This window comes from Camelus dromedarius, chromosome 33, assembly GCF_036321535.1.
Source record: "Camelus dromedarius isolate mCamDro1 chromosome 33, mCamDro1.pat, whole genome shotgun sequence".
Taxonomy (NCBI): Eukaryota; Metazoa; Chordata; class Mammalia; order Artiodactyla; family Camelidae; genus Camelus; species Camelus dromedarius.
The window spans coordinates 6512064-6535750 of record NC_087468.1 but is presented as its reverse complement, the minus strand read 5'-3'; the positions used below and the strand labels follow the sequence as shown (position 1 = coordinate 6535750).

At 50.3% G+C, this 23687-nt stretch overlaps 1 long non-coding RNA gene across 25 annotated transcripts in view; it reads right to left on the bottom strand.

Moving 5' to 3' along the window:
• Positions 1–18519: 18519 nt before the first annotated feature.
• LOC105099102 (uncharacterized) overlaps positions 18520–23687 on the bottom strand; it is a 51541-nt gene continuing 46373 nt past the window's right edge. For 22 of the 25 annotated variants that reach the window (XR_010378766.1, XR_010378765.1, XR_010378778.1 and 19 more), the window contains one exon: positions 23362–23511. This is a non-coding gene — a long non-coding RNA (uncharacterized LOC105099102). Of the gene's footprint in view, positions 19606–23361; positions 23547–23687 lie in introns of those variants that run through there. The other 3 variants (XR_010378776.1, XR_010378768.1, XR_010378762.1) reach the window with 3 other exon arrangements.

Sequence of the window (23687 nt, the reverse complement as noted above, 5' to 3'; positions counted from 1 at the left end):
ACTAATGTTGCAAAGCCTGTTTTGCCTGGATCCTTTTACAGGACCTGTGCAAAATATGCTGTGAGCTTTCACTCCAGATTTCTTTCTGAGGATGAATGGCTCTGCACACACGGAAACACGCTCCTACTCTCTTCATCGGGGGTGATAATTATTCCACCGGCTAATTCCCCGAGCGTTAGTTATACAGGGTGACGTTCTGGCTCAGGAGCTGATGGAAACAGGGAGCCTAATGGCCAAATACATCCTGACGTTCTCCTTTCAATTCTTTTTCATTTTTTTTCTGTCTTTACCTTTTAGAAAATGTTAATGTATTCCTGATGAATTCAGTGTGAAAAAAAATATGTTTATCAGCTTGGGTTTCAAATTTTTATTCATAATAAGAGAACAGTAGCACTGCCAGCGCTTTCCAATGTCAGTCCGAGAAGCTTTGCCAGCAATTTAGGGCGTCGCAAATAAGATGACCACATGGAAGGGTTGCAGGTAAGGAGCTGGATGCCCAGATGATAGCCAGCCTGTTTTAATCGGGTCCTGGTGCCTCACTCTTGCCAGGCGTGGGGTTCAGGAAAGCGTGCTCTGGGAGAAGATAACCCTGCAAGTTGTCATTTGGTGACTACAGAAGTTAAGCCTTTAGCCAGGGCCAAATGGATGATAAGTTTGTCACTGTTAACAGGTGCTGGTTATTTGGAGCAAACCAGGCTTTCTCTTGCAAAATCAAGCTACTGAGTTTCTTGCCTGCATTCCCCCCCCCCCCATCCATCAAATGGGAGCGAGGGCAGGTGGGCGCTGTGAGCCTCCCATCCTGCCTGCTTGGATTTCCAGCAAACCCGCGCCCCCCCCCCCCCACTCTCCTGAGAAGCCCACCATGAACCACCCGCACACAGCATCCACGCCGCCCAGCCAGCGGGCACCCCACTGGACACAACGAGTCCACCCGGGGGGCTGAGCTGTCCCCCCACCAAAATCCCAGCACATGAGAAGCCTGCAGCTTCGCAGGGCTCCACCCAGCACCCTAGCCGGGTTCTGTATTTTTTCTTATTTATTTATTTTTCGATCGAAGTAGGGTCGATTTACCACGTCGTGTTAATTGCTGGTGTACAGCACAGTGGGTCTGTTATATGTGTGCTGTCTTGTTCTAGGTTATTACAAGGGATTGAATATAGTTCTCTGTGCTATACTGTAGGGCCTTGTTATTTATCTATTTCATATATACAGTAGTCTGCAAATCCCAAACTCCCAATTTATCCTCCACCCCCGCCCCCTGCTCCTTCAGTTTTTGCGAAAAGAATTCCAGCTTGACACAGCTCCTCTCAGTACAAAGAAGGGCTGAAGCCCTGGGGAGGGGCAGAAAGAAGGCCTCTGAAAGCCAGGCAGTGGAGAGAGAGGCAGGGCTGGGTCAGCATCCTCCTTCCCACCCCGGGGCGCGGCCCGCTGGTCCCCACTGTAAACAGCGGGGAAGCCCCAGGCCCAGAGCGCAGGTCCCGGCCGCCGGGCGCCTCCAACACCTCCAGGGCATCTGGAGTAAACAGTGCCGGCCGCTCTGCGGTCAGATGGGGACAGCAGCCCTCCCGTTGTTTGGTTTCTAAACTTGCCTCCACCTCCCTGAGTCCTCAGAGAGCTCAGGGCTTGCAAATCAACACAATGTTTAATTAACTGCACATTAAAGTTTCCATCTTCCAAAGGAGGGAATTGGGGACAGTGCACTTTCGGAAGCACTCATTAATGAGAGAATAAATTCTCCAGCTTCCTGAGTCCAGGGTGGTCCTCCCCTCGCTAGAGGGTTGCCGGCCCTAATTCCCAGAGCTTGGCCCGTTCCTCACTGGAGCAGCCGAGTCCCGGTCCCCTCCCAGGCCCACTGTGTTCACCCCCTGAGGCCCAGTCTTAGTTTCACCACACCCCAGAGCACCCTGAATTCGCCTCCCAAGTTTTCAGAAATACTCAAAAATGTTTCCAGTTATCCCAAATTGTGAATGCTTTCTTCTCAACATTAAAGGTGTAGCCACAGCCCTGCTATAAGAGGCATGAGTAACAGAATTAAGTGTGTCAGTGCTGCCTCTGGAATGGGTGTGAGCCACTGTCACTCCCTGGGCTTGGGAGGCACCACCATGGAGCGGGGAGGGACACAGCGCAGTCAGCTTGGCTTCAGGGAGCAGCAGCTGGGGTGGAAACACTTGCGATGGACCAGAAGACCCCCACGGCAACTCCCCTCCAAAAGGCTGGCACCTGCCCCGTGACACCAGTTACCTGCCACTTCAGGCTGAAGCCACACACACACACACACACATGCTGACTGGAGCTCGAAACCCAGAGAGTGGAGAGAGCATCACTCAGATGTCGGTAGACGCCAGTCCTGTTTCTACCCAAACCCACTCTGCTTCTCTGCTCATCCTTCTCCTCACCGGAGGAAGGGCAGGATGTCCCCCCACACCCTTCCTGCTAGAGTCCCTGTGGTGTCACTCGAGATAGGAGCTGTTCTGCGGTGTCCTGAGGCCATCCGTGTCCACGGCCGCTCCCAATAGTAGGACGTCTCTGAGGAAAGGCGAGGGTCACACTCTGTTTTATACACGCGTTATGCACGTTTAGTGAGTCATGCTCCCGTGTCATTTCCATGGTGCGCCAGGCTCTGTGCTTCCTTCAGAACGTAGAGGCTATCTTTCTGGAGGAGGCAAACAAGTAATTAAACAGGTAAGCAAACTAATTACGAATTATAATTAGTGTTAGCAGGGAATGTAAGGAGAGCACAAGATAGGAACTGACGGAGGGGAGGAGACCAACTCCAAATCGGATCTCCAAGGACAGCTTCCTAGGAGGGGGCCTCCTGGGGTGGGGAGGGGTACAGAGAAGGAAGAGAGTGGGGCGAGGATGCAGCCAGCAGGGAGGACGGCGTTCCCGGCGGAGGGCCGCCGCACGCGGCAGACACACAACCAACGCCCCAGAAGAGTTGAAAAAGTCGATCTAGTGCATTCAGATCGGTGAGAAAATCTAGTCAAAACATGCTTGGGTATAAACAAAGCGAGCAGTAGGTGGATTCCTGGCTTTGCAGGAGGACGTAGGACTTAGCATCGCAGGCTCGCCTAGGACAGGGTTCCACACTCCAGCTCGGGGCTGTGCCACCCTCAGCTCTCTCCTTTGCCCCTCCCTTCTGACCAGCACACTAACCAAGACACTTGAGAATTGTAGGTCCTCATCCACAATCCTTTTAAATACATCATCTCTGTCCAGACTCCGGGTTTTCTCACCAGCATGGCATCATGGTGGAGACAGCACTTCAGTTTCTCACATTTTCTTCCTTGAAGTCGCCCATGTGATCATCCCACATCACGAGAATGCAGAGCGGGCTGGACACCATCCTCAAACCCCATTAGCTTGTGTTGTGGGTCACTGAAAAGTGTGTCCGTTACGCTACAGGCTTCCAGCCACCTGTCTCCCGGGGTTGCATCACCAAGCCACTGTCTGCCCTCCTCCCTCTGCTCCCGAGCTGTGGGGCTGGGACCCAGCCAGCCACATCCAGAGGGGAACTTGGGTGGAGACTCTGAGCGGTAGGGAATGTCTAGTGATGAGGACTTTCCTGGCTGGACCCTGACTGAGACACTCACCCACGAGACAAGTGCCCCTCTTTGTTACTGATAATCACCACCTATGTGCACAGGAACCTGGGCTGCACGCCTCGAGGTGGAGCAGGCGAGGGGAGGCTGAGCATCAGTGTCTGTGTCATCTGATGTGGCTGTGCTGCCCGCCCCTCAAAAACCCCTTCTTCCTTTCTCCTCCCCTCTGCCTTTCACCCTTTTGGGGACCCAGCCCTGCATTCAGCATCAGGACCACACATATGATGATAAACGCTTGCTCTCAGAATCCCAGTCTAGCGGGGACACCTGAGCAAGGTGCTCAAGACTGTGGTCATATTCGAGGTGGACGGGGGTGGGAGGGAGCACAGTCGATGACCCCGTTCCCCAGCCCCGGGGGCGGGTGAGCTTGATGGAAGGCTTCTTGGAGGAGCACAACACAGGGTCAATCTTTGAGCTGCTCAAGTGGTAAGACTGACGCTCAGCAAACAGCAGGGAATTTTAGGAGGCGCTGCATCAGGAAGCACATTCATAAGCGTGTGGTCCTTTATGCTGGTTCCCTCGCAGGTCTGGTGTTGGAGAACTGGATTTTGCTGGCCACGCCCAACTCACGGAAGACCCTCCCCTCCACCCAGAGAGCCCGATCCACTAGGGGTTTGTATTTTCCCAGAATCCATCTGTTTGTTTTACTTCTCTAATGAGGTATACAATAGGTGTCCAATTATTTCATTCCCAGAACATTCCTTCGAGAGCCAGGGATCTACTCCGCCCCATTAAAACCATTTGCAGGGATCAGCCAGCCCAGTGAGGCTGGAACCTGTAAGTCACTCAGACCCAGGAGTAGCACAATTGAACCCCCACGGGTCGGCCAAACGCTTCCTGCTGCGCCGTTTTGATGAATGACGCTTCTTCTTTAGCCTGGGCCAAGATTTCATTTGTGTGGCAATGGAACACTTTCAATTGTCAACAACAAAAGGCAGTATTTCCAATATTCCTTGAGAATAGGCTTCAAAGCATTCGGCTCCTTTTTCAAAAGCTCCTCAGCCTGATTTTGACGTGGCAGAAAAGTTTTGCGTGCATCCTCGCATCCAGTGTTGTGACAGCTGCATTTAATGAGTGCAAAATGATCAGAAAAACAGCCCTTGCCGTGGATGGCCGCTTGCTGACAGGGGAGAGGGGGTGCTGTAATCGGAGAGGGAAGTCACGCACACATCTGCTGAGGTGGATTTCCTGCCCGTCTGGCCTGGACCAGGCAGCTCAAGGCACGGCCTCGAAGCCAAATTAAGACCTGCAGACGCACATTTCACCGACCCCGTCTTCAAACAGCAGGATGAAGACTCAACCAGGTCGTCCCAGGCCATTCTCGCTGGAGGTTAAACTGTCTAAATTTTCCGTCTTCCTGAGAGAAGTTCTTTCTGGCTAATCTAACACACTTTTGATTAACAAAGTCATGAGAGGAAAACAAAAAAGGAAAGCTTTACATGATGCATGTATAAAAGCCCACATCAGAAAATGAAGACGTTTTACATGGAGGTGGTCACGGTAGATCATTGTTCAGCAAATATTCACTCCCCCACCTTCACCCCCACCCCGGACACACACAACACTGATTTCCATGGGAAGAATTTACTCTCTCATCGTATGGATGTTGAGTTTGACCTGGAGACTTCCTTTAGCCAATAAAATGTGGGCAGACACGATCACGTGCCAATCTGGCATCTAGACCTTAAGGCACACGTGCTCACTCTCCCAACTCAGAGAGTTTCCATCTCCACCTTGAAAAGATCATGAACCAGACACTTCTGAGACCTCAGAGGACCCCTGCCGAATAAAAGGCAGGTGAAACAGAACAGAACTCCTGCAGCCCGTGGCAGAGTTGTCCCAACTGGCCCATGCACCTGCGGACGTCCCTGGAGGTGACCTGCCCAACGGAGCCAGCCTGGATCAGCTGAGCCGCAGATGACCCGCAGCCCAGGGACATAAGCCAAACTGGAGATTCATTTAAGTCATTGAGATTTAGGGCTATTTGTTACTAAGCATCATTGTGTGGCTTTGTACACTTCTGAGAGAAAGCCCCAACAAGGGGCAACAGTTAATGGCCTAATTATGCCACAGGAAAAAAATTTCAGCTACACCTCAGGCTTCTAGCTCCATGGGCTTGGTGTACAGGATGCAGATGGAGAAGGTACTCCAGCCATTCAGTCCTACTTATGTCATCAAGGCGACCAACAGCTCCTGCATTTTTCACCTTTGGGTTCCATGTTGGGGTCAAGGAGTTTCACTTGAGAGTAACGTTTCCAAAGCAGCTCCTGGTCCCAACATGCTTCATAGGTTGCTACCTTCTCACACCTTACAGGGGGAGCCACAGGGACCCACCTGTGTCTGCCTCTTTCTCTAGAGTCAGTTTCGTTTCCACGGCTCCATTTCTATCTCCTCTCTTTCCTCCATCACCGAAAGACAGCAGAAGTAAACCGTCACGCTGAACCATCATGACAACGGACTCTTGAGGGGAGAACCCTGTGGGTGTCCAAAAGCTTACTCTAAGTCATATTTGTTTAATTTACGCTTCTCCTGATGAATAATTAGGGCAGCAATTAATTTTAAAATGCAAACGTGCAGTGGTCTCCCTTGTTCTGTTTTGTTTCAAATATCCTTTGTCCTCGGTTCTACTTGTGTGAGAGTCTTAATGGATTTAGTTTAGCAAAGGAATGAAATTATGTCTTCTAACGCCTTATTTACTTGATTGAATCGGACTTTTTATCAAATATTGACTACAAATGTTTGTTCAAGATCATATGCCATAGAGTTTAATAGAGATGAAAACCCATAGAACGGAAGCATCTTTTTTATGTGGCCGGTGGGTCATCTATTCAACCAGCAAATACATGGTAGGCAGAATTTGTTTATGGCAACATATCTGTCTGTATGAACTGGTGGTGGTTTTCTACTCAGAGGGGAATCTCCCTATGATCTCTGAAAATGCCACCAAGATGTCCTTTGAGAAGAGAAAATGTTCCACCCATAAAGACGTTAAAATTAGCTTTTTTTTTTTTTTTTTGCATTCTCCGGTGCTGCGAAGATTGAGAAGATGGCTAAAAGTCCACCAAATGCTCCCTTCGACTCCTCATCCATTGACCGCCTACCGACACCTCTCCCACGAGAGTGCTCTGGTCCCTGCTGAGTCCCCCAGGACCTGCTCCGGGATTCAGCGGTCTGGGAGAGCCAGACAGGAAGGCTTCTGCCTATTTCTGTCATCACACTGCCTGGCGTCGTTTCACACGTGTGTTCACTGTTCCTCCTGCACTGGAATGTGACCCAGGGGGGCGGGGATTGTGTCTTTATTCTCAGCATCCAAGCAGGGCCAACTGCGAGAGAGGCCCTCAGGGAACATCTGTGGCTGTTGGAAGGAGAAGTGTGGTATTTTGGAGATGTGAAGAGGAGGAAATGAGAGTCCAGAGGATGGATGCTCTTCTCAGCACGGGGCCCAGTGGAAGGTGGGTTGGCGAGAAAGGCACCAAGGAGAAGGGGAGGGCGGAAGCACGGGGCTCCCATGAGGGCACACGCAGGAAGCTGCCCACAAGAGCAACGGCAGGAGCGTACCCCAGCCGTACAGCCACGGAGGAGGAAGTGATCTGGACTGGTTTGGGGACACCAAGGAGGTTCCACTGGAGCACGAGACCCCCTGAGAAGTGACCAGAGCTGGGACTAGACAGGTAGGGGGATCCAAAGCGGGAGCATCTTGTACCCAGATGGGAACATTCGTCTTTCTCTGGGATCAGTGCTTTTTACTCACTGATGGACACACGTAAATGCCACATTCCTTATTAGTGCGAACACTGAAGAAAAACAGTTGTCCACTTTTGGCAGAAAGCTGAAGCCCTTTTATAACAAACATGTGATGTTTTTCCACTGATAGGCGGCTTGGCTTGAGGGAAAGGACAAGGTCTTATCAACTAACCCCAAAGGGTGCCCAAACCACGCACATCAGACGTGGCTACGTTTTTCTTCCATTGTCTACATACTTAAAGCAACTCAGCATTTTGGTCTGAATTATCTAAATAATGCCACAATTCTTCATTTGCTTTTAGTCGACACTGAAGGCAAATAAAACATAAGTATAAGACTAAGCATTATTCATGTTAAAAGTCTACTTTAAAATAGCAAAGTTATTTGCCTCTGTCTTCACCCATGTGAGAAAATATTTCATACACCAAGAGCTAATAAGAGACCATCAAACAGGCTGTTTGGAGGGTGGTTTTCTTTTGCTTCCTAGACTTTTCTGTGTTGTTAGAGAAAAAAAAAAACCACTAAACGGAGCACGTAGGCAGGGACCACCACCTGCCTCCTTCCTGCTTCAGGTCGAGAGCGTCAGTAAGCGGGAAGCGGCCACCTCTGCGCTAATTACGAATTCCTCTCGTGTGCACAGACTTCAGCCCATGGATGCCAAGGATTTTTGAACTTCAAAAAAAAAAAAAAAAAGAGGAGGAATCACAATAAATATTTCATCGTCTAGTCAGCCCACTTTGCTAAGCCCAGTGATCTGGCTCAGCCTCCGGGGATGACTACAGGAGACTGCCCCAGATGCTGCGGCCAAACTTACGCCTGCATGTCGGGGAGGTGGCCCAGCAGCTGTATTCGGGGAACTCAGCTGTCAGAGAAGAGAGAGAGGGTGGGGTCGCCCACACCTACGACCCTCACCACCCCTGCCAGGACACATAGCCGGTTCCTGAACTGGGCTAGTTGACCAGGGGTCCCCTGAGGCTTCGTGTGCTCAGAGTTACACTCTGATGGTCAGGAACGTGTGGATGGGGAGTTCCAGCAGCAGCAGGGAGCTGACTGCCCTCACTTCCCTGGGCCAACAGAGATCCTTCAAGGATGGTGCTCACTGAGCAGATAGTGGGCAAGCATGCGACAAGGGCTTCAGGGTCCTTCGTGAGGGCCCAGACGTTCCAGTTCCCCCATCAGCACAACATGGCCCCATGGCCGTCAGAAACATGTGTCTCCGTGTGCTCGTGTTCCCAGGTGTCTGCTTCATTTTCAATGGCTTCCTGGAAGTCCATCGTATAGATGTGTCACAACTTACTTTATCAGCTCCTGCTGGGAGGGGGGAATGGAGAGGTGATGGTCCAAGGGCCCCGAGTTTCCATTATGCAAGTTAAATAACGGAGATCTGCTATACAGCACAATACCTTCAGCCAACAATTCTGTATTGTGGGCTCAAAATTTGCTAAGAGGCAGCTCTTACGTTAAGTGGTCTTTCCAGAAGAAAAGAAAGACCCGTAATAATAATGAAGGATCGCTAAAAAAATTTTTAAAATAATAGTAATAATAATAATCAAAGAGGCAGGAGGAACCTTTGAGGGTGATGGGTGTCTGTGGCCTTCATGTTGGGGATGGCTTCGTGAGCGTACACTTACCCCAACTCACCAAGTTGTGTACGTCAAGTATGTTCACATGTCAACCCCACCTCGATAAAGTGTTCTTAAAAAACCACCTGATGAGAATTGAGGTGGCTTCCAGCTTTTCAGGGCAGAAAGGAATACCTTTGGTTTCTGTTTCTGGCGTTTTGGGTGCTAGTCTTCACTCAGGGGGTCCACAAGGAACATCTCTACATTAGTTTTGTATATGTTAGAGGTCCAGGACACCAGGTCACTGGACCTGAAGGTACTGGCATTTATAGGTGTGCCCTGCGTTGCCAAATTTCCCTCCAGAAATACCGAAGAGTCCTTTCCGCCACACCCTTAACATCACTGGAGATTCTTAACTTCTTTTCATCTTCATCAAGCAAATAAACAGCAACAAAATGACATCGAGTTTGAATTTACTTTAATTACTGGCAAGGTTGAACGCCCAGAGAGTCATGCTTACAGACCATCGCATTCACTGCATTCTTGCTAGTTGGTAAATCTCCCCCTGATTTATTTTGTGCTTTTCATATTCTTTTTCATTTGCCAGGGGTTTTCTACTTTTAGAGACAACAGCCATTTGTCTATAACCAAAAAAAAAAAACTTTTCTCAGGTGAATTTTGTTCTATCTTTTAAGCTTTACTTACAGTATTTTTTGCCGTGCCAAAAGGTTACATTTTAGCCAGCTTTATTAAATTCATCCACTTTTGCATGACCGTTTTTTGTCATGCTTAAAAGAATCTCTCTACTGCAGAATTATTAAGGTAGCCATCAGTCTTTTCTTCCAATATTTTTAGTTTCCTTTCTGCACATTTAAATATTTATGCCTCTGGAATTTGTTTGGAAGGAGTAACAGGGGACCCAGCCTCACAATGTCTATGTGGCTGGTCTCAGGGAGAACCAGCCAGCACTGCCTACTGAGAAATTCATCTCTTCCCCACTGGCCTGGAAAGCCACCTCATGTGTCTCTGTCCGGGCTTTCCCAGGGCCTGCCTATTTCTGTCCCTTAGCCATTACAGCTGTGACATTTTATGTTCTCCTCTAAGGCATCTCCCCAACTACTCTTCTTTTTCAAAATTTTCATGGCCTTTCTATCTTTTTTGTTTATCCAGCTGAACTTTTAATATATGTCCTTATAAAAAAATAAACTATGTTGAAACTTCAGAATTTCCATACACAGTATTATAATAAAGTTTTGCAGGAATGTTATTTACAACAGAAATCAGCATTTTTTTTTTTTCTGTGAAGGATCAAATAGTGACTAGTTTAGTCTTTGCAGGCTGTATGTTCTCCTCACAATTTAACTCTGGCTTTGAAGGTCAAAAGCACCCTAGATAGTATGTAAATTAACTGTCTCCCTTGTATATTCTTGCCTCCTTTGTCGTAGATTAATTGACCATAAGTGTGTGGGTTTATTTCTGGGTTTTCTATCCTGTTCCATTGATCTGTGTGTCAGTTTTTGTGCCAGTGCCATACTGCTTGGATTACTGTAGCTTTGTAGTATAGTCTGAAGTCAGGGAGCTTGGTTCCTCCAGCTCCTAATTAAACTTAAAAGCTTTCACACAGCAAAGGGCACCATAAATAATATGAAAAGACACCAACAGGTTGTCCGTTTTTGTGCTTCATCCCGGAGAACTGTGTTTACAAAAGCAAGCAGAGATGCGATGGAATATTGCTCAGCCACACGAAGGAAGGAGGCACTGAAACACACTACAGAGGGGATGAATCTTGAAGACATGATACAAAGTGAAAGAAGCCAGACATAAAGGTCATTGTATGTACAATTCTATTTATATGAAATATCCAGAACTGAGATCCCCACAGATAGGAACCAGATTACAGGTTCCGGGAGCTGGGGGGGAGCCAGGGATGGGAGTAACTAATACTCATGGTGTGTTTTTCTAGGGCAATGAAAAAGTTTTGAAAATAGGCTGCTAGTGGTCACGTATCATTATGACTGGGCTAAACGCCCCTGATGCGTACACATGAAATGGGTCAGTTTCATGCTGTGTGGTTTCACCTCAGTTAGAAAACCCCGTGCACTATGCAAACCCCTCTCCGGGTCAGCATGTGGGTGTGGACAGGAGGGAAGAGGCCTGCAGTCTCAGGTATGTGACTGCATCCCCTGCCGTGGTGCACGGGCCAGCCGGAAAGACACTCATATTTGCCTCCCAGACCAACGCTCCTTCCATAAAACGGTGATGTTTGGAGCCACAGTGACACTGTGTGGGAACCTCCACGCCCTCTAAGTAATTTGCAGAGGTTGAAATGGACATTGACGAGGAACCAAGCAAAGAGGGGAAGAAAGCACGGAGGAATGTATGTTCAGTAAACACTGTGGCCCCGGGTGATGGATCTGGAGCCAGGACTTACAGGGCAGAGGCACCCACTTCTCCCCACCAGCATCCCCCCAAGTCTCTGCCTGCCTCCTGCTCCCACAGCCGCACGGGCCCAATGAGGCAAGCGGCCAGGTCTGCAGCCAGACCCTCCAATCCCGTCGGAAGTAAAACAGGAGATGGTGAGGATGTGGCCCAGCCAAGGGATCAGGAGGCCATGATTTACCTTCTCTCTGAACACCTGCAGGCTCCACTGATCCCAGCCTCGCCAAGCTGTGCACTCTGAGCCAGGCTGGGCCGGGGTCCAGGGCTGAGCAGAGCTGACCAGCCTCTAGGTCTCACTTAGCTTCTTGTCTGAATCTCATCTTTTAGGAAAAGTGTTTTTAAAAAAACCATCAGAAAAAATATTCTCTGTTCCAATGTCAGAGACTGCGTTCAGGAGCCTCTCATGCAGAGAACTCAACTAGGAGCAGAGTATTTCTATCCTTTAGCGACTTAGTGTCTCTCTCTCTCCATTTGTAGATTGGAACAATATATAATTTTTGTTAACTTGACAAACCGTTTTTCCCATGATTTTTTTTTTACCTTTTTGTTCCTGATGGTGCTTGACCCAGCTGATCGTACGTCCGGGCTGTGGGCGGGTAACGTGAAGCCGGTGTCCCTTCTCTCCTACTTTCAGGACAACTGAGAAACCTCAGGGCACTGTACTTCCAGAGCCCTGTGCTTGTTTCTCAGTCCTGCTGCATCATCTGACAGCCGCACACGAGCAGAACCTCAGCCCCCAGCTCAGACCCGCTGAACAGAGGCTTCACTTTAACAGGGTCCCAGGCAATTTGGACGCACATTCGAGCTTGGGAAACGCTAGTTTGGATGCTTGTTCCCACGAGTGAAACTCAGACCAGGGACTCGGAAGATGCGTAAGGTGGGCTCCCCGCCCTTGACTCTCATGAGAGCTGGCGTTGGAGGAAGTAACTCTTCCGCTTTCAGATCTCAGAGGATCCAAAACCCATCTAATTCGACTCCCTCATTTTCCAGATGATGAAATCGAAGCCCAGATCGGATGTGCTCAGGGAAAAAAACAGAACTGGAATCAAGGATTTTGCTCTCAAGTTCGGTGTTCTCACTGTGGGGCTGAAGGAAGCCAGGGAACAGTGTCCATGAGAGAAAGGGGGACAGGAATGAAACAGGCAGGACAGGGGGCCACACTGCTGCAGACTCGGGGGTCCCCCAGCATATGGGGGGAGACGACTTCTGCTACCCCTTCCAAGGCTGCTATTTTACTCCCTGAAAGCTGATCCAGATAAAGGAATCCTGACCCCCTTTGACTTCCCAGCATGGGTGTGCCTTTACCATAAGGATGATATCCTGGTCCGTGAGGTCGACCAAGGCACAGGACGATGGATAGCAGGTGTCGTTCTGTCTGCATCCCGCCAGCCACACTCAACAAGTGGTCCCTAGAGTCTGAGACACCCCCATAAAGTTTACCCCAAGGCCCTCAAAACCTTTGGCCAGAGCGCTGTAAATGCAGCAGTACACTCTCGTCAGGCTGTGTGTGGATTACAGCACACTGTGTGCAGACAGGCTGCCCAAACTCACTGCCCCACAGAAAGCTCCACTTTATGTCTAAGCTCTCAAGCAAAGATGCTCAAGGAAGCTGACAGCCCTCTTCCTCCTTCCCCCAGCTCATGATGTACATTCTGCCCTGGACGCTCTCAAATGGCAACTGAAATCGACTTGTAAGATTCTCCCCAAGAACCAGCATTTTTGTCAACAGCCAGCTACGTTAAAAATGAGCACAGCAGCCAGTGGACCTCCACAGAAACCAAGCCCAGTTTGCTGAGCACTGGGAGCGGGAGGCTGGCAGGTCTGGGCCCGGGGTGAGTGACCGGCCGTCTGCGACCTTTCCTTCCCATCCCAGTAATAAATAATCAGTTTGAGGGAGCTGATGGAAGGAGACAGGAGTGAAAAGTGGCCTGACACGTTTATGAGAAGGATTTGTCCTGGGCTTCGTAAGTACAGTGCCCTGCATTTTTTCGGCTGTACTGGAAGGAGGAGAGAAGGGTCACCTGCTTCACTTTGCCCGCCCACAGCTCCAACGTACGATTAGCTGGATCAAGCCCCATCAGGAAGAAAAGATAAATGAAAAATCATGGCAAAAACCAGCTTTTCAAGTTAACAAAAATTTTATATTGTTTCCAACCCACAGATGGAGAGAGAGAGAGACACCAAGTCGCCAGAGGATAGAAATGCTTTGCTCCTAGTTGAGTTTTCACAAAAGGCTCCTGAACACAGTCCCTGACGTTAGAACAGAGAGTATTTTTCTGATGGGTTTTCTTAACCCTTTTTCTAGAAGATGAGATTTGGGACCACAGCTTGCTCTGGTATCTGCCAGTTGCACGAGCTGGTGTTTCCTGGGAGGTGAATGGCGGTGAGGACGTGTTCCTTGATCTAACAGCAGCGGCTTTCCAATCGCCAGACACGCACGGCATCATTGATCAGGTGCCCTCTCCTTGTTTGCATTGGAACACAGCTCAATTTACACCAATTAAAGAATGCTTGGTTTGGGTATTGAAGAATAATTAAGGGGTGCAAATCCCCAAGGGCTTCTAAAGATGACATCTGACTGGAATGGTGATTAAGGCGTGAAGGCAGCATTAGTATTTGAACAGTTTGACTGATACACGAAATCATTACACCGTCTCTCCAGGAAGAGTGACATCAGGTCAATGTGTGTACTCGCCTGGTCACCCTAAACAAATCTGACAAGTCTAATTTTAAGTAATTGCTCAGACTTGAGTGGCCGTCTCTGTCCCCACAAGGGCAGCTGCCTGGACCACGTCTTGTAATTGAGATGTGTCTTTAAACTCCGTGTGTCAACCCAACATGCAAATGAGCTCTCAGGAAAGGTTAAGGGTTGGTGATGCTCTGGCGAGTTATTTTCCAGTCAAATTTCCACGTGAAAACTAGACTGCAGCCGGAAGTCAACACATGGCCAATTCCTCCTCATCCCATTAGGAAGGACGGGGATTCCTAGCTACATCAGACCCTCCCGTTCCTCTAGAGACCATCTCGAAGTGTGTTCCCTGGACCAGCCACACCACAATCACCTGGAAACTTGTTAGAGATGCGGTTTTGTCCCCACCTCCCCGCAGGCCTGCTGAATCGAAAACTCTGGGTTTCCAAAACTCTGGGTTAGGTTGCCTGGGCCGGAGATTTAACAGCCAGTGTCAGAGCCCAGAGAGGTACCGTGTTCTGTCCGTGAAGACCATGGCTGCACGCGTGGAGAACCACCGGCCCTCCAGCACCACCTCCATCACCGTGGTTCCTGAAGGACCATGAGGAGCAGAATCTCCGGGGATCCTCACTAGGTGTGCAGTGAGGACCACAGAGCCGCTAAGCCACAGGCACGTGGCGAACGCTTGTTACTGCTTTACAACCCGGCATCTCACCGGACCCTTCGGGACTTCTGGACGGTCCTCTGGCACCGTTAAAAGTGAGTGATGTGTCGGACAGAGAGGAGGTAAAGAAGAAGCGTCTTCTCCATTTAGAATATAATTGAATGTAATAGGATTTCCTGGAGAACGCAAGGAGGGGACCCAGATTTGGATTACTAACCAGACAACAGGTTTCTGATTTAATCATTGTAATGAATCCCTGTATCTTCTGCGGTCATATTCCAGTCTGACAACCCTTGAGCTGCAAGGAACCGATTTACTTAACGACAAGGGAGGAAATCCAATCAAAAGTGGAAAATAAGAGCAGTCTCATTTGAGGGCTGCAGGAGCCCCAGTCCCTGTGTCCCAGCAAGCTGCCCAGTCAGGCGGCTACAGTGTGCGAAAAATTAAAAGGGCTTTTTCCAACTTGCCCGCCTGCAGCAAGACAGACAGAGCGGGTTCACACCGCCTGCTCCCCTGTCCTTGCTTCCCGGACACCCGGACGGCCCAGGTGAGCCTGTGCACCTGCGCCCGGCCCTGCCCCTCCCCGCCCGCCCCTTTGCCCGTCCCTCTCCCCACAGTGATGCTCAGCTGTTCAGCCTTTCATCCCGGCGCCCTGTGCGGGGCAGGGTTAAAATGTGCCTCTGAATGGGGAGGAGCAGACAGGGTGGATTAATGGCAGCGGCAGAAGAGCGATACAGCCTGAGCAGAACAAAACGAGGGCGACCCGGACCAAACAAAGCAGCACAATAGATCATTTCTGAAAAGTCACCGGGCAGCTTTGAAACCCAGGCCTCCGCGGTCCCGGGCAGTTTTCGCCGCCACGGGCTTTCAAGACACATGAATGGAAAGGGAACAGTAACTCTTTCTCCTCCCTCTTTTCAGGGGTCTTGTCGGCAGAGAAGGATTTACCATTCAATTCCCATACTTTTATGTGGGAAATTAGGAATTGGCCCCTTAAAAAGAAATTGCCTTTTTCAACTCTCATAAATTGTGGCCATTTTATAGATGGACCAACACTTCTTCTTTCTTCTCCTCCTTCCCCTTGGAGTTCATTTTTTTAAATATTCATAAACGCACACACATTTTCATCTTCGTGTTTCTCAAGAATGTTTTCTTCAGAGAGTCTCCAACCAAAGCGGTCTCTCCTCTTTCTGCTCCCCGGAGTGGTTGGTTTTCGTCCTTCGCTGTTTCTGCATTTGACCATGCACCACCATAGACACAACTTCCTTTTTGAGTAAAAAGTCCTCGCCTCGAAAATATGAACGTCTGTGTATTTGGAAAGGTGGCAAGCAAGGGGAAAAGCTGGTGCGAAGGTCAGAAGAGCGATAACATAGGATGTTGTACTGATTCCGGGACTCGGTGGCGGGGCTGTTTGAGCAGCTGCTGTCCTGGCCGGCCCGGAACACATGCTACTTTTGAGCTGCCTGTTAGAGACAGTCACGTTTTCCCGGAGGAGGGCTCAGTAAAAGTCCCCATCTGGGAGGCCTGGCGGCGTGTTTGCAGGGGACAGCACGGATCAGGCTCTCTCCTTCTCCGCAGCCTGCACTGTTTGGCCACGTTAATCTCATTAACATTCCCCATCAGTTTCCAGGGGGCAGAAAGGAAGGTGTGAGAATCCAGAGCTCCCGGCCTGAGCCTCAGGCCCAGAGAAGCCGAGCGCAGGCTCCGGGCCAGCACATCTGACCAGACTCCCCAGGCTTCTTCAGGGGGCGCACACCGGGAAACCTTGCCCCGGGAAATCCAGCCACATCTGACCCCACTCTTCCCTCCCTCCTCCGGCCCCCCAGGAGGGCCCGGCTCCAAGGCCCAGCCCCGGAGCAGCTGCGCCGGCCGCTCTGCAGAGCAGTCAGGCGGACCCAGAGTCCTGGGAGAAGCCTCCAGGGTGAGTGATGGACAGGAGGGTTGGGGAGAAGGGGAGGTTTCCCTCCTCAGCAGGTCTGCAAGGCCAGACTGGGCCCACAACCATTTCCGGATGTGCAGACGCTGAAACCTGGGCTTCCTGTCTCCTTGGACTCTTCAGATATGCAAAACACTCACCCTGCAAAGGAAGTCTCACAACACACTCAGCTTGGACTCCTCCAGACCCTGACATCACTCATCTGAAAAAAGCAATAAATCAAACAAGTTCCTATTTCTTGGGGGAGGGGGAAGTAATTAGGTTTTTATTTACTTATTTATTTTAACGGATGTGCTGGCGATTGAAGCCAGGACCTTGTGCGTGCTAAGCACATGATCTACCACTGAGCTACACCCTCCCCACTAACAATTTCCTATTTTTCGGACAATATTAAAAACCTTAGACATTTGCAGTAAGTGTATCAAACCCACACGTTGTAAACCTAAACTGACACCAACGTTGTGTCCGCGTATCTCAACAAAGCAAGGGGAAATAAAACCTTCCAAAGAAAACCCCAGGAATAATGGCGTTCACATCAGCAAGGCCGGGAGCTGTGTCGTTCCCTTCCTGAAATAACGCTTGTTCAAAGTCATGTCCCAAGGAGTCAGGATATTGCTCATTAAGAGCTAACATCTCACTTAGAAAAATTAATCTCTGAAGGGAAAGGTGGTCCTTGGACACGGACCTGACTTGCTGGAGAGAAATAGGAAAGTAGCTTTAACGGTCTGGGAAGCTATTACAAATTCACTTCTCCATTTCCTCCTTTGCTGTCTCCAAACCAGAGGTAGAAATTCCGAAGGCCGGGCCCCTCAGAAGCTTTCCAAAGCCCCAGCACAACTCCTGCAAACACTTTCAACAGCCTCAGCCACGGCCCCGCACTGTGAGTGTGGCCCGCGGGGCAGCAGCGCCGAGTGCTAACCAGCCTTCCCCAGCCTGCCTGCAGCTGGACAGATGTCCGCTAAGAAACCCTCTTGCGGCTTAATTCTTCCAACTACTATTTGATGTTACTACGCAAGATGGAATTGCTTCCTCTTTCACTTCACTCTCTGGAGTTGTGGGTCCAGGCTGGCGGATGCTGCGTTTCACGCAGTGCTGAAGAGACCCAGAAATTCTCTGCCTGTTGTCGCCTCTCGGGCCTGCAGGGCACGGCGCACCTGCTTGGTTTTATGGGGCTTTCAGCACATGCCGGCTCCAGCCCACGGGGAGACGGAGGGGGGCTAGGAAGAGTGACGCCCTGGGAAGACATGAGACGGCAGTGGCCCACGTCACTTCTGCTCACATTTCATCAGCAGAAAATGTCGTCTCATGTCCTGAGAGGGCGGTTGGAAAGTCAAGTCTCCAGCTGAATGATTTCATGTCCAGGGAGAAAGGAAGACAGATTTGGAGAAAGCCGGCCATCTGCTGCGTGTTCCTCAACTCCTCTCTGAGTAGAAAACATTCCGGGGCCTGTCCAGGGGGAGCAGAGCCTGTGTGCGGACTGTCTTTGATCAGAGGAAGAGGACCTCCCACCCAGGACCCCCAGCCACACGGCGGAGCTCCGGAGAGCTGGAGGGGGCAGGACCTCAGGGGTGGCAGGCGCTGCAGGAGATGCCAACATAGTCAGCCCTCCCCTTTGTTTTCACACCTGAATTTTCCCATTCAGCTCTTCACTCACCAGGCAAGGACAAGCAAACAGCAGGGAACCAGGGCGCCCGCTGCTCTGACTTGAAGGGCAGGAAACAGACTGGCAGACCTCTTCCGTGTCCTGAGACAATCCTGGCTTAGCACCCCCCTTCTGTGTGACCTTGAGCAAATTACTTAATATCCTTAAGACTTATTTTGCTCACCTCTAAAATGGGAGCTAACACACCTTGTCACATGCTCATTTTTAGAATTAAATTAGCTCACACAAGTAAAGATCTTTGTATTTTAAGAAACACGTGGAGTATAGATATTCGATCTCTTTTTTTCTTCTGGTCAGTGGCTTTTTTTCTTGCCAAGTCCCAGCCTAATAAGCCATCTCTCTCCTTCAGCCTATTCAAAGTCCCCCAGACCACACCCTGTTGCTTAAAGTCTTCTCTGAAAGAGTCCAGGAGCGTTTGTCTTTCTCCTCTCAACTCCCATCGCATCCTTTTATTGAATGCCTCGTGTTATCCACTGATTGTGTCCTAAGTGTGTGTCCATTCCCACGGCTGGATTGCAAGCTCCCTGAAAGCTCTGGGTACCATGTTGGATCCCAGTGGCTCATAACATCTAACACAATGGGACTGCACAGTAGTCACTCAGCAAACGTAGAAATGGAGAGCTGAGCAGATCAAAGCTAGGTCTGCCCGACCCTGGAAAAAGACATTAATTCAGTCCCAAACGTCGGTTGATTTAGGATTTCCTTTTCAAACAGTAAGCTGGTCTGCCGATGCGGACTGAATGGCTGACTTGCTATCCCCGTGTAGACACTGAAAGCATGGCCCAGAATTATACTGCAGACTGGAACTTCTGGTAACTCAGGATACCGCCTCCTGGGTGGTGTTTATTCTATGCCACAAACACCTGAATCACTGAAATTGAAATCCATCCAGATTCTGTGTCTGGGGTTCCAGCACTTTGTGGACTGGCACACGTGCCTGAGAGGTATCTGGGGAATGCTCGGCCCTTCAGTCCTCTGAGAATTATGCCACGTTCCAAGAAAAGCTAAACAGCTCATTCCTGCTTCACCCTCTCCTCCTCCAGCCTGGTTTCCTGAGGATACTTTTTAGCCAGACTGGTTGGTGTGTGTGTGTTTTTTTTTTAATAAGTTGCTGGAAACTAAGAATTTTCAACTTAAACGTCTATGGAAGGATTCTCGAGGGCGTCATCAAATGAAGAATATGATCCTTATTTCATCTCTCATGGATGAAAAACACATACACAGGAATGGCGGCCACTCAGCGTCCTGCGCCGACGAATTCCCCAGAGCACAGCTCAGATCCACCTGGACTCCCTCGGCGTTCTCCCTGCGGGAAGCGAGCTAATAAGTACCACCAGTAACGAAGCTGTTCGCTTTTTTTTTTTTCTTTCTGCAATGCTTTTATCATCCAGAGAAATGGGGAACTTCGTATTTCAAGGGCTTTTTGCACGGGAAATCCTAGCACGGCTTTAACACACACTGACGTCCCCAAGGGGGGAGCTACAGAGCAACCCTGGAAAACTTGGACACAGCAGCAGCGCTTGCCCGGATGGCATCCATCAGGGCCTTCCAGAAGCAGAGTGATGAGTGTATAAACCACCCACCAACGTGGGCGTGCTCCAGCGCATCGGAATCCTTGGACCCTGTTTCCAAGAGGAGGCGTCGCCGTGGGCTGCAAAGCTCGGAGCCCAGATTCACTCCCCAAACCCAAGCAATGAGCTTAAAGCAGGCAAGGAAAATGCTTGGTTTGGCTTCAGTGGACAGTTCAGGCCAGCGTGAACTGGGCAGGCAGGAGAGCCCAAGAATCCAGTAAAATTCTTTAGAAGAGACGGGCTCGGGGCAGCAGAGGTGACCTGGCCAGGGACAATGTGCTCCCCCACAAGCTAAAGACGAAGACCCCGAGTCTGTCCCAGTTGTTTGTGGTGCTGATTCGTGACAGTGAGACACATATTTTTAACTGCTGTATTTCATGGTCTCTATGGTCAACATGCATTTTTTTCATAAATAAAAAATTAAAATTACAACCTTTAAAAAACGATAAAGCCCCGCCTCTTTCTTCAAAATGATGAAACCGGCGACGGTTCCCAAGAGGACTGTTGAACTCAGCCTTCATCAAGGAGGAATGAAGGGGGTGGGGGGTGGGCTGGGAAGGGACAAGTGGTCCCCTGAGCACCGAGCAAGGGGAGGGCTGACCGGGAGCACGGAAGGCAGGACTGCAGGGAGGGGTCTCAGCAAACCCACAAGGATGCTGGACCCCTCGGTGCAGGCTGTTGGGAGCTCACTGAACTGGTCTGTGGATGGGCGGGCCCCTGTCGGCCCCGCACTCGGTGAGGCCCTGAGCAGTGAACAGGCAGGCGGCATCGGAGGACACGGAGGTACACTTGTCACAGCAAAGGTGGCTTGGTCACGTGCTCACCAAGGAGTAACTGAGTCCTGCAGGAGCAAGGCAGCTTGAAGTCCGAGGACGTTTGTCCACAAGTGTGCGGCTGGCCACATGCAACACTGGGGGCGTGGAAGATATGGCATTGGCCAGGGCACTGCCTCCTGCCCATGGTGGAAACAGAAGGCACCTTCAGATGGGTGCCTGGGGAGAGCGCAAGGGGCGGTCTGTGGATGGAGGGGTCCCTAGGGTTAAGGAAACCCAGACTAGGGTGAGCCGTTATCACCCTGGGCTTGAAGCAGCCCTGGGAAGGGCTGAGTCCCGCCCAACAGAAAAGTAATGGTGTCACCCTCGGGTGTCAGGAGGGACGAGGGCACCAGCACCCTGACCCCACATCCTGCTCCCCAGTTTTGGCTCCAGACCCAGCCAGACCCGAGGGCAAAGAGGCCATTGATGTGCTTTTGCTGACCCCCCTCCCTAGGGCTCCCGAGGGGCACACGGAAAACGTCCAGTCCGCACACTGTTTACTTTCTCAGCCTCTTCCTTCCCTACTGGACCTTACGCTCCCGGAGGGCCGGGATTCGGCTGGTCTGTTCCCTGCTGTGTCCCAAGGTCCCACACACAGTCGGCACTCGGAGAATATTTGCCAAATAACTGAATGGGAGCAAAGAAGAAAACCACTTGCCCAGGATTTAACAGCAAGTAAGCAAGAAGACAAGCAGCATTTTATAAAAAGGTAAAAATAGTCCTTAACAGGGCGTTTCCCTCCGGTAAACCGCTTCTTATTTTGGCCATTCTGCCCAAAGCAAAATCCAGCCAACACATATCAGAAGGGGAATATGGGAGAGTGTAAGATTGGCTGAAAAGATTGTATTTATACTTTGCTTGGAGTGAAGAAAAGTTTGGGGAAGGGGACCGAAGAATTTTAAATTGCCTTGAAAAAAAAAAATACAAGAAATAGATCTTTCTCCTGCCTTTCAGACCTGTGGTCTAGGAACGAGGGGACAGTTGCCAGAATTATTAAAGAAACCCTGTGTTCAGCGGTGGAAAGATGTCAGGTTGTGGGTTTCTCCACCACAGGAGGTTTTGGAGACCAGCGTTGTCTGGATTTGATGACAGGTAATGACATTAACTAATTACGAAACTAATCACATTTGGAGCGGTGGAAGCTGAGACCTCGATAAGCGTGGTCACATCCCTGACTTCAGGGCTTCAGGAATCACAGGCTACGTTCTCTCCCTTTGCAAAGCTTGACCAGAAGCATTGCGGAGTCCTGTGTCTGGACGTTTTGGAAGCTACAGACACCAAGGCAAGTCGGAACCGGCGTTCTGAATGGCAGCGCCCAGTGACCCCGCTGGCACTCTGGAGACCCTCTGAGGGTACCGACTGGCTGAAGATGAGCCCTGCCCACCCCGTCATCAAGAAACTCCATCAAGGTCAGTGCCTGGCCCTCCACCCAGATTTCTCTGCCCCTAAAAGCCTGAAGACCCATTACCCACCCCTCTGGGCCCCCATCACTGGTTGGGTCACCTTTGACAAATTCCAGTCCATTGGAGCCCCAGTTTCTTCCTCTACAAAACAGAGAAAAGAAATCAGCCCCATTTGCCTCAGCAGATTGACGGGAGAATCCGCTGAAATAGCGTCCACTTAGCGTGTTCACGACTGTACCTGTCAACAAGGAATGTGTGACGGTATCAAGCCAGGTGACAGGCCAAGTCCCCGCGACACAAATGCCTCACTCGTCAGGCAGCTGGCCGCCTTATTCCCAGGGCTCAGCAACCCCCCACCCCGCCACTGCCTCTGCCCCTCCCACTCTCCCCGGTCCCGGGGGTTGGGGGGAGGCCCACCTCCTTCAAAGCATTCTAGCCCTTCAAGGAGATGGCAGAGCCGGAGCCGGGGCCGTGGAAAGGCCCTGGTCATTCTTCCCATCCAGGAGCATTCCTTAAGCCCCGACTCAAAACGTGAAAGGAAATGAAATCCCCAAAGTAAACACTCTCTTTCTGTCACTTGGAAAATTATCTGCATCTCCTTTCTCTTCCTAACTCACTCTCTCCAGTTAAAGCCATCCTTTGAGCTCGGCCTCACTCTGCCGAAGACAAGCCATCGCTTCAGAAAGGGAAAAACATTAAGAGATCCAGATTTCAATTAACTTTGCCATTGATTTTTGTGTCATTCTGGGGGACACATTGTTCTTTTAGCAAAGTGGGGGAAAGAACTCAAAGAAGGTTCTACAGCAGGCAGGGGGCCAGAGCTGAGCCCCACCTTCCTGGCCCCCAGGCCTGGCTGAAAAGCAGAAATATTAGGAAAATGGCCCGGAAGAGAGACCTGTGGCTGGCCTGCAGGTGACGGTGGAGGGCCTGGAGTTCAGGCGGAGAGCCGGGGCGAGCGCGCTTCCTTGTTTCATTCCAATGTAATTTATGTATTTGGTGCTTCGCACAACTCTCCTCTTTTAACTGTTAAAAATATATGTATCCAACCTTTTTTAAAAAAACTGCAATTGTTTCGTAATTGTTGAAAACACATCAATCACAGCAAGGGACCAGGGGCTCACACGCCTGCACACGCATACATACGCCTGCACACGTGGACACGCACATGCACACGCTACACAAACACAGTACAGGAAGGCACTGATAGATACAATGTGTCACGTGTCATGTCACTGGCTGTCTCCTGGAGGGAAAGAGTCTCTGGGAAAAGAGATTTAAAACAACAGGCAGTTTAATCAGGTAAGTACACAGCATCCATCTCCGTCCCCCGGAAATATGATTTCAACGCAAGGCATGAACACGACTCTTCTGAGCGGTGGAGTGAAACCCGCTGTCATGAGCGCTCTCGGGGGTGGGGGCGAGCCTGCTGGTGTGACGATGAGGAGGAGGAGGGGTTAACTGTTAGAACCGAGCAAAGGCAATAAGCTGTCATTTATAAAGGATGCACTTGGGAGTTTCCTTTTGGAAGGTTGATCCCGGCTATACTAGACTATCCTGAGGGCCTCTGTTCCTCCATCCTTGTCCTGTTTGGGTCTAAGA